The following is a 12425-nucleotide window of genomic DNA, read 5'->3' on the forward strand; positions in this document are numbered from 1 at the left end:
TAGATTGGGGGATTAAAAATTTTGTTGTTGTTGTTGCRACTTTCTACATGTTTGACTGGCTGGGGTTTGTTTTCTGGAGGTTCAGAGGCAATGTTAATTCTGCAGATCTGATAGTGACTTTACAATTGCTGCTCCTTTTATTTTTTTTAAATACACACACACACTTAATATATAGAAAAGGCAAGTCGTAACAAGACTTTTTTTTTCCAGTCTTGCCCTTGTTTGCTCTTACCACCACATACCCCTTGAAAAACACTAWACACCAGATCTGCATTTTTCTCCCAAGAAGCGTTTTCATCTCAACCTACATACGCAGCTAAATCCTGCCTCAATTCCTTTGCTAGAGGGCCCTTGCATTGCAGGACTGATGCAGTTGCACCAGGCTCTGGAAACAAGGATCAAAAGAGGGATAAATGCCACAGAGAACGAGTTCGAAGCAGCTTCCTGGGTTTYCACGCACGGAGGGCAAATGTTGGCACCCACAGGGAACTAAGACTGCGCGGGGTAGTCGCATTTACCCCYTGGAGCAGAGCCCCCCGTTGCAGCTTCAAGTTATAAAGAGCCGCGAGGCAACTCTACCAAACCAGCAAAACATGCCCGTTAGCAGTGTGCAGCTCTAAATGTGGCCGTGATGCCTTTGCTTGGGGCCGTAACGCCACCAGGTGCAATGAGACCCGGGCGGTTTGGCAAAGACCAGGGACCTTGGGTCCTGCGCAGGCACCACAGCAGCTTCACCCCTCGATGCTGGGCTGGGGTTTCACCGGGGACTTCCCCGCTCGCTGTCAGACTTGTGCCTCGCATGCTGCGACAGCCATTCCCACAGTGTTTTGCCTTCTCCCTCCCCAAAACAGACATTCTTTGGTATCTCATTTAATTGCCCCGTCACCACTTCTCACCCAGCCAGGTACATCCCCCTCTCCATCTCTCCTTACCAGGCTGCCCTCCGTCCTTCTCCATCTGACTGCAGCCACTGTGTCCCCCTGTTTTTGGAAGCATGTGTATTTTGATGATTTTTTTTTAATGAAAATTGATTGTGAGTGAAAACATCCAGGGCCAAAACATAACCTTTCAAACAGTTCTAGAGCATGCCCTCAGAGCCAAACATGAAAATGTCTCTCTGCGTGACCTTCCCAAGTGTTGAGAGTAAATCAGCACAAAACAGAGGGGTAGAAAAGAGAAAAAGGTTTCCTGGTTAAAGCTGTGTAAAGAAATTGTTGATTGCATGCATTTTTTTTGTTAGACATTTTTAATAGTTTGGTGTCAGACCAAAAAAGTTTCATTTTTCTCACAACAGGAAAACTGCCCCTAAGAAAACTGTTTCAAATCAAAAACAAYCCATTCAGCCTCAGAAAATAAAAGATATACCTCATTTTTACTTAAATATGAACATTTGGTTTTTAAAAATGTTAGAAAAATTTCGACTTCTCAGTTCTTTCTCCAATTTCTTTCCAGATATATTGTTCACCAAACTAAAAAGTCATATATAACTTCTAACAAAGCAGACATTTTTTTTTTATTTTTGCAAATAAAAGTAGATATCTGAAATCCTTTGACCAGTTCCACTTTCCTGATGCCTACACACATATGCAAATTGCTGGAATACAGTTATTCTCATACTGTAAAATAATGCATCACAAGAATGATAATTTTGTTGCTTCTACCTAAAAAAAAAAGACCGTCAGCACTATTTGACCTTTATACAACTACTCAGACTGAAAGAATCTGAAGTGAACTCTTATGAGTTTTTCCACCACCAGACTCAGAAGTGGGACTTACGTCTGATCTCGCAGATTTTTTTTTTTTTTTTTTGCAATACCTATCAAACTTTTGATGGTACCTCTTGCTTAGGAGCTCAGCTTTTCCACAGCTGCCCACATGGGGTCTTCTCAAGGTCCTTATATCTGTTTTGATTCTGAGACTGGGCCTTTAGATCACAGGACCTAACCCTCTGGTCTTATTGAAAAGACCTGATTACTGCTAAGAAGACTAAAAAAAAATTTTWAAAAAAAAGAAAGGAAAAAAAGAAAAGGCAACATACAGTGAATTACAGATTACAGATGAGCAAAGCAGCTTTCCTACATTTGCCAGCATTGCCACAGCAAAGACAGTCTTTGAATCAGAATCATAGCAAAGTGTGTGTCCTACAAATAACACCATATCCCCACAAAATCCCTCTTCATCTCAAAAGTGGTACCACAGTCTCCCTCCTTTTCATCCCTCCACTTCACATGGTGCCTTTGATCTTCAGTCGACTATGATTTATTGTTAAAATTTGTTGATTTTTCACTGTCTTCCTAAACTGTGCTTCCTTTAGGGACACCCCATTTAATCCCTCCTGCTGTAAAACCCACTTACACAAATCCCACTTCCCTTTATCTCTCATCTCCTGAAAGAGTTCAAAATTTTATCTTCTTATAAACAGCTTTCAGCAAGGTGGGAATCACAGGAATGCACAGTGATCATAAAACATGTAACAAAGTATTTCTATATTCCCTGGAATAACACATTCTTGGAAGGTAAACACAAAAATACAGCTAAGTGGAAATATACACACAAACACACACCTGTGTAACTCCAGTACGGACAGAAAAATTACGTCCTGCTCCGGCTTTGATTTAATGATGTCCTCACCTCCTCTCCAGCACTGATTTCCGATTCAGCTCAGCACCCAGCGGGCCTTAACAGTGGGGGAACAGGATTGGTAACAAGCAGGTGGGAAAGCAAACCGCCGCTCGGGTCTTTAACGAAGGGAGAAGCCCTTCTTTCCAGACCTGCCGGTCACCTTTCCACACACCGACTGAGCTCTCAGGCTGCGGCGCGAATGCTGAGCCTCCGCGCCAGCGTTGGGGAGCCAAGAAACGTCGAGCCGGAGCACATTCCCTAATATAGCGTGGCTGCGTATTGCAGCGGGCTCGCAGCCCGCCGCGTCTGCTGACGGCGTCCTGCGAACGCAGGCCGCTTCGCTTCCCCTCCCAGCACAATGAAACAATTGCAGGTTTCCTCTCGGTGACCTCCAGACACAAACAGCCGGCGAGCCAGGCCCATTTCCTTCAGCCGGCATCACTCGCTGCGCCGGCGATACGAATGCCCGGAGCAGCCTTCACTCAGACAGCTGGTAGGCAGACGGCAAGCTGCGCTTACCGCCCCTGCAAGCGAGCGCGGCTCAGAGACCTCTTCTGCCAGGCTCCCCTCTCAGCAGTTTGGCCCGTTCTGCTTCTGGAAATCAGGGCAGAAAACASCCTCGCCAGCCTGCAGGGACGGGAGGGGACTTGGCCTCAAGTTCCTCTGCAACAGGAGGGATTTTTGGCTGTTTCCTTCCTCATCTAGCTAAAGACATCTGTGTGCGCTGTGCACCAGCTGCATCTCCTCCTTTCGTCACCCAACCTGCCTCTCATGMAGGTGACTGGTAGAAATTTTAGGACCCAAATGAAGCACAGAGCAGGGCTATAGTAGTAAAAACAAGGACTTCATAAAAGACATCATGAGCAATTCCTAGCCTCTTTCTCTCTTGTGTCCTGAGCACGCAGGGGTAGGAATGGTGCAAAGAGAGATGGCCTGGAGATTTTCAGGAGAACTCAAGTAACACAAAGAAAGGGGAGTCTAACAGGATAATATGGCCCTCTGCCAAGTGTCCAGGGCTGGACAACAGCAACAGTGGATGCTGCTGTTCAGGTCTRCCACTGATTTACTTTATGACTTTAGAGATTGAGCCTTAGCCATTTTTGTGTCTGTTATTCCTTCTATCACCTCCAGCAATTGAAAATTATTCTCACTGCACGTTTGCAAGACGCTAAAGCACAACTAGGCCCTGGTTTCAGTCATGGCCACCAGATGTAACTGTAACATCAGCACTAAAAAGAGCCAGATCCTACTGCTAGAGATGTCTGTAGGAGGGAACAGCTGAATGAAGATGATAAAGGGAATTTTTTTCTAAACTTTTCTACAGATGAATAATAAAGGGAAGGTATCCAGTTTGACTACACAGAGGGCTTCTACATGCATGCAGYGGGTCCTCTGACTTCTAACCTGTACTCACTGCAAGGGCAGGTAGTAACACCGAATGCAATTATTCTGTCATTGCCCTCTTCCTTTTCAATGTTCCTGCAAGAAGCATCAAGCATCTCCGTAAAGCTCAGCATAAACTGAGCCTGCAGGTAGCTCTGTGAGTTGCACTCCATTAGGACATTTTCCCATTTGTCACCATTTCAGTTATTCCAAGACCCTGGCTTGAGGGCAAATGTCAGTAAAGGACTGGCCTAGTGACTAGTATGGAGTATTTTGCTTCAGCTGACTACAGGCCATGGCATCCACTATATCACTAGGACTACCACTGCCCTTTTCTTCTACCTCCCCTTACCCCCAAAGTGAATACAGTACCTGTTCATTTCCCCTTCTGCAGTTAAGACCAACTTAGCAAGAAGCACACCATGCCTAAGTGCAACTTGTTTAATCTAGCACCYATGAAATGCAGGTAGGACAAGCATTCTAGTGTAATATCTAGGAGTATTAGAGTCCCTTAATCTATCTTCAGTCAAAGCAAATAAATCTGTTTTCTATGAAAATCTGTCAGAAGATGTTTGGAAATGATTTTCCTCATTCCCTTTTTCAATTTTGCATTAGAAGCATTCAGGGCCACTTCAGATCTTTCATGAACAGGCACAACTTCAATGGAAGTYGAGAAGTGGAATTCAACTGATTGATTTGTCTTTTGTCACACCCCATGCATGCTCTTTCTTTAATCTGAGATATTGGATACGGCTGGCAATCATATATTACCAATAGTAAAGCTTACATTTAAAGAGGCTCTTCTTTGSGCTATAAATTCATTTTTAATGTTCCTTTCATGTAACCACATCTGCAATTGTTACTGTAAGCTTGGTTGAGTATTTGTGTTCACTGCAGATAATGAACTCCTGTACACACACACACACACACACACACACACACACATCAGGCAGCTTTATTTCTTCCCAAACAGAATAGCCCATTTGGGACTCAAGGAAAAATAAACATATTAGGTCATGTGAACATACAGTTTTGTTCTGATCCGGCCTGTGCCTTGTTCCCTGACCATGCTGCTTGGAACTTCCAAGGAAAATTCATCACCAGCAAACCAACCAAATAAATGCAGTTAATACTTAGTTCCATAAAATCAAACTTTGATGGTTGTTCAAAGTCCAAATTTCTGTTCGCAGAACATTTCACTTCCATTTACATGACCAAACCGCTCACTCAATGAGAAGAAGCCAGAGAACAACCTAGAAGTTAGAAAAGGGAATCAAAAACTCTAGGCTCCAAGACTGCTAAAGTCTCTGCCTATTGCATAAGCTAAGTCACTTCTTTCCATCTCAGCTTGCCGTAGAGTAAAACACAAATTTCAACAAAGTTTATGTACACTGCTGAGACACTTTTAAGCCTAATAACATGTTAGTAAACATCTCTGAGGCATCCATGTAGTTATTACATAGAAGAGGGAATCCCAGATGGTACTCCACAGACAACTGGCAGCCCACATGACCATGTCATGGTCCRGGCTTTTCATTCAAATGGATGCTGWCAGGTTGCATCCACTCTGGGGGCAGCGTATGTTACCAGAGTGAGTGCCACACATCTCCTTGCAGGTGTTAGGCAAGCAGCTCCTGCTGCTGCAGGGTGAACCACAAGAAAGTGTCRACCTGGAGCTTCTGTAGGACATTTTCACTGCCAAAGAGTTTACTCCTTGTCACTGCAACTAAAAGACTCATATCTTTAAATAAATCTGCTTTGGTAGCCTTTAACACATCCAGAAGCTAGAAGCTTGGGTCTATCTCTCATATGCGTAGTCTAATTTACCCTTGGGCTCAGTCAGCCCTGGGGAAGAAGCATTACAGAGCTGCATCAACTCTGAGGTGACAGCAAGTTTATAGCTTGCTGCAGCTAATGCTACAATACACTTCCAAGTATGCAGCAGCAGACTTATCACCTCCAAGGCAGTCGGCTGCAAYGGAGAGTCCCCGTTTGTCTTTATTCCCTCAGGCAGGCTGAGTGCAGGTATGCCATTTCCACTCCTTCCACTTCCCTCCTCATCTTTCTCCTACTGCACATTGACATATGGGCCAGGCAGAGTTTTCTCTTGACATCTGGATTTGCATATAGTATTCCCACCCCTGATCTCGGTGACATTTGTCTATCGTTTCCCATTAGCAGGCAAAGGAAGAAACAACACATAGCTGGAAGTTGCTGGCGTAGCCACTGGTTCTCATGTCAGAAGGATTGACCTTTGACTCTCCCCTTCAAGCGTCCTCTGAAATATTTCAAATATGTTGTCCCTAAAGATCAGAAGATACTGAAATATTATTCGTATACAGACGAGGGTTGAAATTCTGGTCCTATTGGAAACCCTGGCAGACTTCCCAGAGACGTCAATCAGGACTGTATTCCACCCTAGCAGGCCAAATTCATCTGTAATGCATGCTACAAAATATCAGTGAACCTCCCCTGCATATCAGAATCTGGTTTCCTCTCAGATTAGGCCAGTATAGGCTATTTTGTCTTCTCATATATTTGTGCAAGACCTCTGCCTGTTGTATGGACATGTATGCACACACACACACACACACACACACGTAAAAGCAGACTTGTTTGCAAAAACCCCAAATTATCTTTCCTTGTTGTCATTGCTGAGGAAATATTTAGCCTTTGCTGCAGATATAAAGGGCAGCTGAAAATTGCAATGCCCTTTACTATTTTTTAATCATGAGTAAAAATATTCCACATAATGAAAATAAGACCTCACTTGGTAAGGACAAAATACTCTGAAATCAAATGGATTTTAGGGCCACAAAACAGTTTATAGAAGTGCTTAGACCTAAAATAAGCTCTGCCTTACATTCGCTTTTTCTCTGCATTCAGATGCATGGATACCTATGATTCATTCACTAGTTACCCTTGGTTTTTTAACTACTTTTACGAACTAAGACATTCAGCTTCATCATGTTAATCTACTCACAAGCATACCCACATCATACATTTACTCCTCCCGAAGGCTTTGTCACCAATCTGCAGCCTGACTGTTGAAACTTCTGGCAATACCCTGGCTGTTGGCCAGCTTCATCTCCCACTGAAATCACTGAGAACTGAAAACTAATGCCTGTGCCAGCACTTTCCAGCTAGCAGCTGTTTATTTCTTCCTAACGAAAAACGACAGACAAGGGTCACCAAAAAACAGATTAGCTCCAGCTCACATGACCAAGGCCACATTAAAGATGGAAAATGTAGTTTCTCTTGCCCTATAAAAGGCAACACCAATTCTCCCATCGATTTCTACTAAAGGAAAAATCAGAGCATTAGAGAGAATATCATACAAGCAACATAAGTAGCCACAACTAAGCCAAAGTCGTTCTTGGGTTTCTGGCCTACACAAATAAAACTGCGATATTACACCCACTCAACTTGTGCCTTTAGATTCATCTGGAGAAGAAAAACTTTCTTATTCTTGTCACTAGTCTCTAATCTGACCTCATGTCCCCTCAAGATGGCGTTTGGCCAGGAGATGCTACAGATGCACTGCGCACTCCAGTCTCACTGCCACCTCTCCAAGAGAAGAAGGGGAGGCTTCCTGGGGGGCCAAGGAGGGATGGCATCTCCACGCAGCAGGACACAGATGTTCAGTGACACAAGTGCCCATCTGGGAGCCCCAAACYGGAACTAGGCGTAGTGGAGCTGCAGCCAGGGACAGAAACACCCGCAGGAGCTCACCTCATGCCAAGGTAGCTGCCCAGTGACGTGGGCAGCAGAAAGTCCCGGCAGGGTGGACTGGTGTCCATCACACCTAGCCCTGTTTCCAGCAGGGAGCAGCAGCCACAGCCCTGGCAATTGGCAGAGGGTCCTGGCTAAGAGCTGGGCAGGCATCACCCCAGGAAGGTGCTGCTCCATCCAAGCACAGGAGCATTTTTCCCACTCCAGGAGTGGTTAGAAAGCCAGCAGCAGCAGCAACACAGCTCTCCATCCTCACCTCTCCACCGAGAGAAAGGTGTCCCCTTCCCAGGCGAGGAGCTGATCAGGGCCAGCAACCCATAACGAGTTGAAATATCAGAGCTACCTCTCTGCCTCCCTGACTTCTCACCTCCACTATTACATGGTCCTGTCCCTCTCATTTGGTGCTCCTGTGTCATCCTACTCTTGGACCAGCCCTGCTGACCGGCATACCCACAAGCAATATTTCAACGATACGTTGTATAAACTTACTCGTAAAACCTAATCGGCTACTACCATTTTACCACTCTGTTCACACACTTACTCTGCATATCTCTGATTCTGAATTAAAAAGCTAAGGTAATACCATTAAAAATAATAAAATGTCCAAACAAGTCTAAGGTAAAGTTCCAACAGCAGCATTCACTCAGCTAGACTGCAAACTCCATGTGTTTTCTGGAACACATTTTAAAATACGAATTTATGATATATTAAGCTACATAGTCAGCCATAAAAAAGTAATAGAAAATAATAGGAAGATACAGTGTAGCCAGCTTACTGTGGCTTCATTTTTTTATTTTCAATCTTTTTTTCTTTTCCTGTTAAAACGTGCAGTCCTAGGATCCAGCTCTGCATAGTACTATGCTTCATAAATTCACATGAGGGTTGCATGCTCTCCATTGCTTGCTCTGCTGAACCAGCAATAAATAACAATACCAATTTTTAGTTGTCATCCCCACATTCTTTAATGAAAAAAGGAATATTAAAAAAAAAACACCCTTAAAGTTTTTCAGTTTGCTAATCTTACTAGCTGTGCCTAAAGACATATTAAGCATTTTGAACCAACCTGTTCCTCAAGAAGAAATGAATGATAAATTCTGAGAAGAAATGAATGATAAATTCTGAATGTCCTAATGAACTTTAATTCATTAATCTTCCCTCCCAGTACCTGTACTCTCCATTTGCACAGACAGAATGCATCTTACCTTACCGTGCTAGATACAGTGCAGCTGAAAGTCAGGTTGGAAGAACATTGTGGAAATCTGTGGAATTACACCAGGAATGAAGCCAGCAACATAAATTTGTACTGGGCTTTTCCAGTTCACACTTTCTAAATTGCTTTAGCAAATGAAAGCCAGCTTGTTCTAGCCAAGTACCTGGATCAATTAATCTCTACTGAGCAGCAGCTCTTTGTCATTTTCATTGAGAGCTGAGCCATAAGGTCAGTGCCAGCTTTAAACAGGTTAAGGAGGGCAACAAAAACTCCTGCCCTTTCGATAGGGCAACTCAAAACTGGGCACCACAAAAGCACATAAAATCATTTCCCTATTTGAAGTTTGCATCTCAGACTCCTCTGTATGCTAAATTTGGCCCGAGCAAGTGTCACCAAGCCCAGTATCCGTGAGGCTTTGTTACACCAGAAAACAAGACTGGCAACATAACGCACTTGCACCCTGGGCATGAGCCAGCGTAACATCTGACACGGCAAAATTACAGTATTTCCAGTTCTCCTCGTGAGACTCGTGCAGAGCTGTTGTTAAATAATCTTGACAATAATCTGACTACAGTTGAGACATTCATGCACAAACACTTGTTGCCAGCAAATATGGTAAGAGCAATACATCGCCTATCAGTAACGTTGTATGGGACTGCGTATTGTTTAGCACAGCCGGGGAACAGAATCACTAAAAACCTTCAATTGAGCCTGGCTCAGAGTCAATTAAATAAGACAGGTGACCCTAACAGTATCCCGTGTGCTTAATACCGAGAGCACACAGGCATACRCACCTACTTTGTATGAATGTGACAAGGGAAAGTTACATTTAAGCATTATATCAAGCCAATAAATTTTACCGTTGTTTAATTTTTTTAGGAACAGTGCCTCAGACAATGTCTGTGTGGTCCAGAAAGGAAAATGTTTAAATTTCCTTCAAAAAATAAATGAAAAAAAAATCTCTGTATCGTGCATTATCTGCTACCTTTCCCTGAGATCTCTGCCCTAGGGATCCAAAACCCCAGTGGGGGCTGGCTAATCTTCAAATCRACAGAAAGAGTTAGAGTACAACAAGAGACAGTCTCTGAAAGGATAACCTAGTCAACAGTTAAAGCTTTTCTCTTTTGCTTTTCCAGTGCTGAGAGTAATTGAAAACACCAGACATACTTCCTGATGTACCCTAACTTTTTAGGAAGAAACAGTGCAAATAATAGGCAGCTGACACTACACTTGAAGTCTGCACTCCGTATCAGTCTCATCCGTATACCCTCATACAAAGCCAGGTGAAAAAGAAACACATGAACACTTAAAGTCACATAAAATATATATGCAATATGTCCTAAAGCACCTATTAAATGACACCYCTTGGCAAGACACCCCAAAGATCCACACAAAGATTGTGCCAGTTTTTCTCCTGGCAAAGGAGTTCTGCAGAAGCTTCACCAGCATAAACAACATACTTCTTGCAAGCAGTGATTACAAACAAAATGGTCTATCCAAAGCAAAGTATTTCACAGGGAACAACTATGAGTACACAGCCTGAAGGATAAGCACATACACAGACAGGGCACATACTAGGAGCAGATCTGATTTTATACCATCTATATTATTCCTGCAAGCCTGTATTTTTCTGGCATTGTACATAAAACAAATTAGAAATATCTTTGGAGATGACTAAGCAGTTTCTTGGTTTCGATTAAGTACCAAAAAACAGTCCTGCCAATTTATTAATATTTAAGTTTCTACAACTTAATATGAACTCAGTTCCAAGAACTACATAGATCTCCTTAAAGTATGTGTAGCAAGAAGTCAACACTGTGCCAGCTGGCAGATTAAATAAGCCATTAAAGTAGGCTCCTACTGAATTTAAAGGATTGTTTTTCATCTTTTCCCTTGCTATTCCTCTACATCCAGATGTATTATTTAGGGAGTATTTTCCAGTCCCAGTAAGAAAAGTAAAAGAAATGCCCTTGGCACTTAATGAGTTTTTCCTCCAATGTGGTCTCCTGCTGCACTTGGAATTTATTCCATTACTATAAKGCTTGCAATGGTCCCAAAAAACCTTTGACTGTATGAAGAGATGGGAAGAGGGTGCTTGGGGTAGGTGGGATGCTTCATTCACAAGCAGAAGCAATCTAGGGGATTGATCTTAATGGATAATTTAGTTTAGACCACAATTATCACTGCATGCTACCACATAACCCATGTCCTGCAGCCTCTTGTGCAGGAAACGAGTAGTATTATTTGCATGTTTTATTTGGGAAAAGTAGAGAACACTGGGATTAAGGACAAAGTCAACACCAGCCTGGAATATGTGGGCAGAGAAGCTCCAGTCGCTCAGCATTCTCCAAGGTACTTCTCCAGTGACGTGCTGAAATCTGGGGCAAAATCCTGTGAATTCATAGAACTGCAACTTTCAGCATAACCTTTACCTTTCAGAGGTTCAAATGCTTGTTTGAATTTTGTTAAAACTATCTGAACACCATGACCTAGCAGTATCCAAGGAAGAATGAATGTAGAATAAATTGTGGTGTTCAACCACTCGTAGAGTAACCTGAAATGGAGTTTCAGATGAAACCTTCAAAAGCTCAGGGCCGTATCTGCTCTGTGTGGGCATTTCAGATTGACTGGAACTACAGGCAGCTGCAGGAGGAGTGCTGGCTTGTTAAATGTCTTGGAAATAATTATATAAAACTTGAAATAGTAAAAAAAAGAAACACCTAGTCCTCTCTGAGTATTACAGTTCCTAGGTAGTAAAATGAGTTCAGTCTCATAAACTGCTACTGAACTAGAAAACAAAAAGGCCTTAAAAACAAGTATAGGCACACAGCCAGAGGCTGAAATAGTTTTGGAGCTTGAATGTGACTCAGAGCRTATCCTTCCCCAGGAGCAATAAGCCCCTCCAGGCTCCTGCTTAGGCCCTGTCTGGACTCACAAGGCAAGAAGGTCCCTCATTCCTTCACAGATCCAGCAACAASCTTAGTCCAAACAACGACCTCAGAATTTGGCTCAGAGTTTGATTTACCAAAGTGGTTTTGGGGTTACAAGCCTTCCTCACCCTCTTCTTTAGGGGCAGCTTAATTCTTAATTGTATAAAGCTAAAGTGTAAAAACTGTATTTTGCATGTGTTCTTTGTTTCTAATACACTATATCCGTAAGGGGACTCCCTTGCTTGGCTAACAGTCGGGATTCATTAGACCTTTTATGATGATTCTTTCTGGTGTGCAGATATATGATGAATCTCAGATGTTTAAATAGCGTATAACAGTGCTCCATTGACCTTGCTGAGTACAGTTGGAGGGAAAGAAAGGTAATTTTCCTCAAAGAAATGTTAAAAATGTGTCTCCACTATAGCACAGATGCAGAGGATAAAGGAACTCCAGAGGGATTAAAATATTTTAGATTAATTTGGAAGAAGGCCACATTGTGTAAAGCCTGGTTAGTTTGGGCCTTTCCAATTCCACACCATATAAACAAA

The 12425-nt window shown here is 42.9% G+C and overlaps 1 protein-coding gene across 11 annotated transcripts in view; it reads right to left on the bottom strand.

Moving 5' to 3' along the window:
• Positions 1 to 12425, bottom strand: part of CALD1 (caldesmon 1) — a 197314-nt gene that overhangs the window by 97792 nt on the left and 87097 nt on the right. Inside the window, exon 1 of one of the 11 annotated variants that reach the window (XM_085324206.1) lies at positions 2632 to 2835. The exons of 9 other annotated variants lie outside the window; for them this stretch is intronic. The gene's annotated coding sequence lies outside the window, so the exon portion shown is untranslated. Of the gene's footprint in view, positions 1 to 2564; positions 2836 to 12425 lie in introns of those variants that run through there. One more of the 11 variants, XM_085324202.1, reaches the window with a different exon arrangement.

This window comes from Rhea americana, unplaced genomic scaffold (genome assembly GCF_003343005.1).
Source record: "Rhea americana isolate MKP2758 unplaced genomic scaffold, rheAme1 scaffold_9, whole genome shotgun sequence".
Lineage (NCBI taxonomy): Eukaryota > Metazoa > Chordata > Aves > Rheiformes > Rheidae > Rhea > Rhea americana.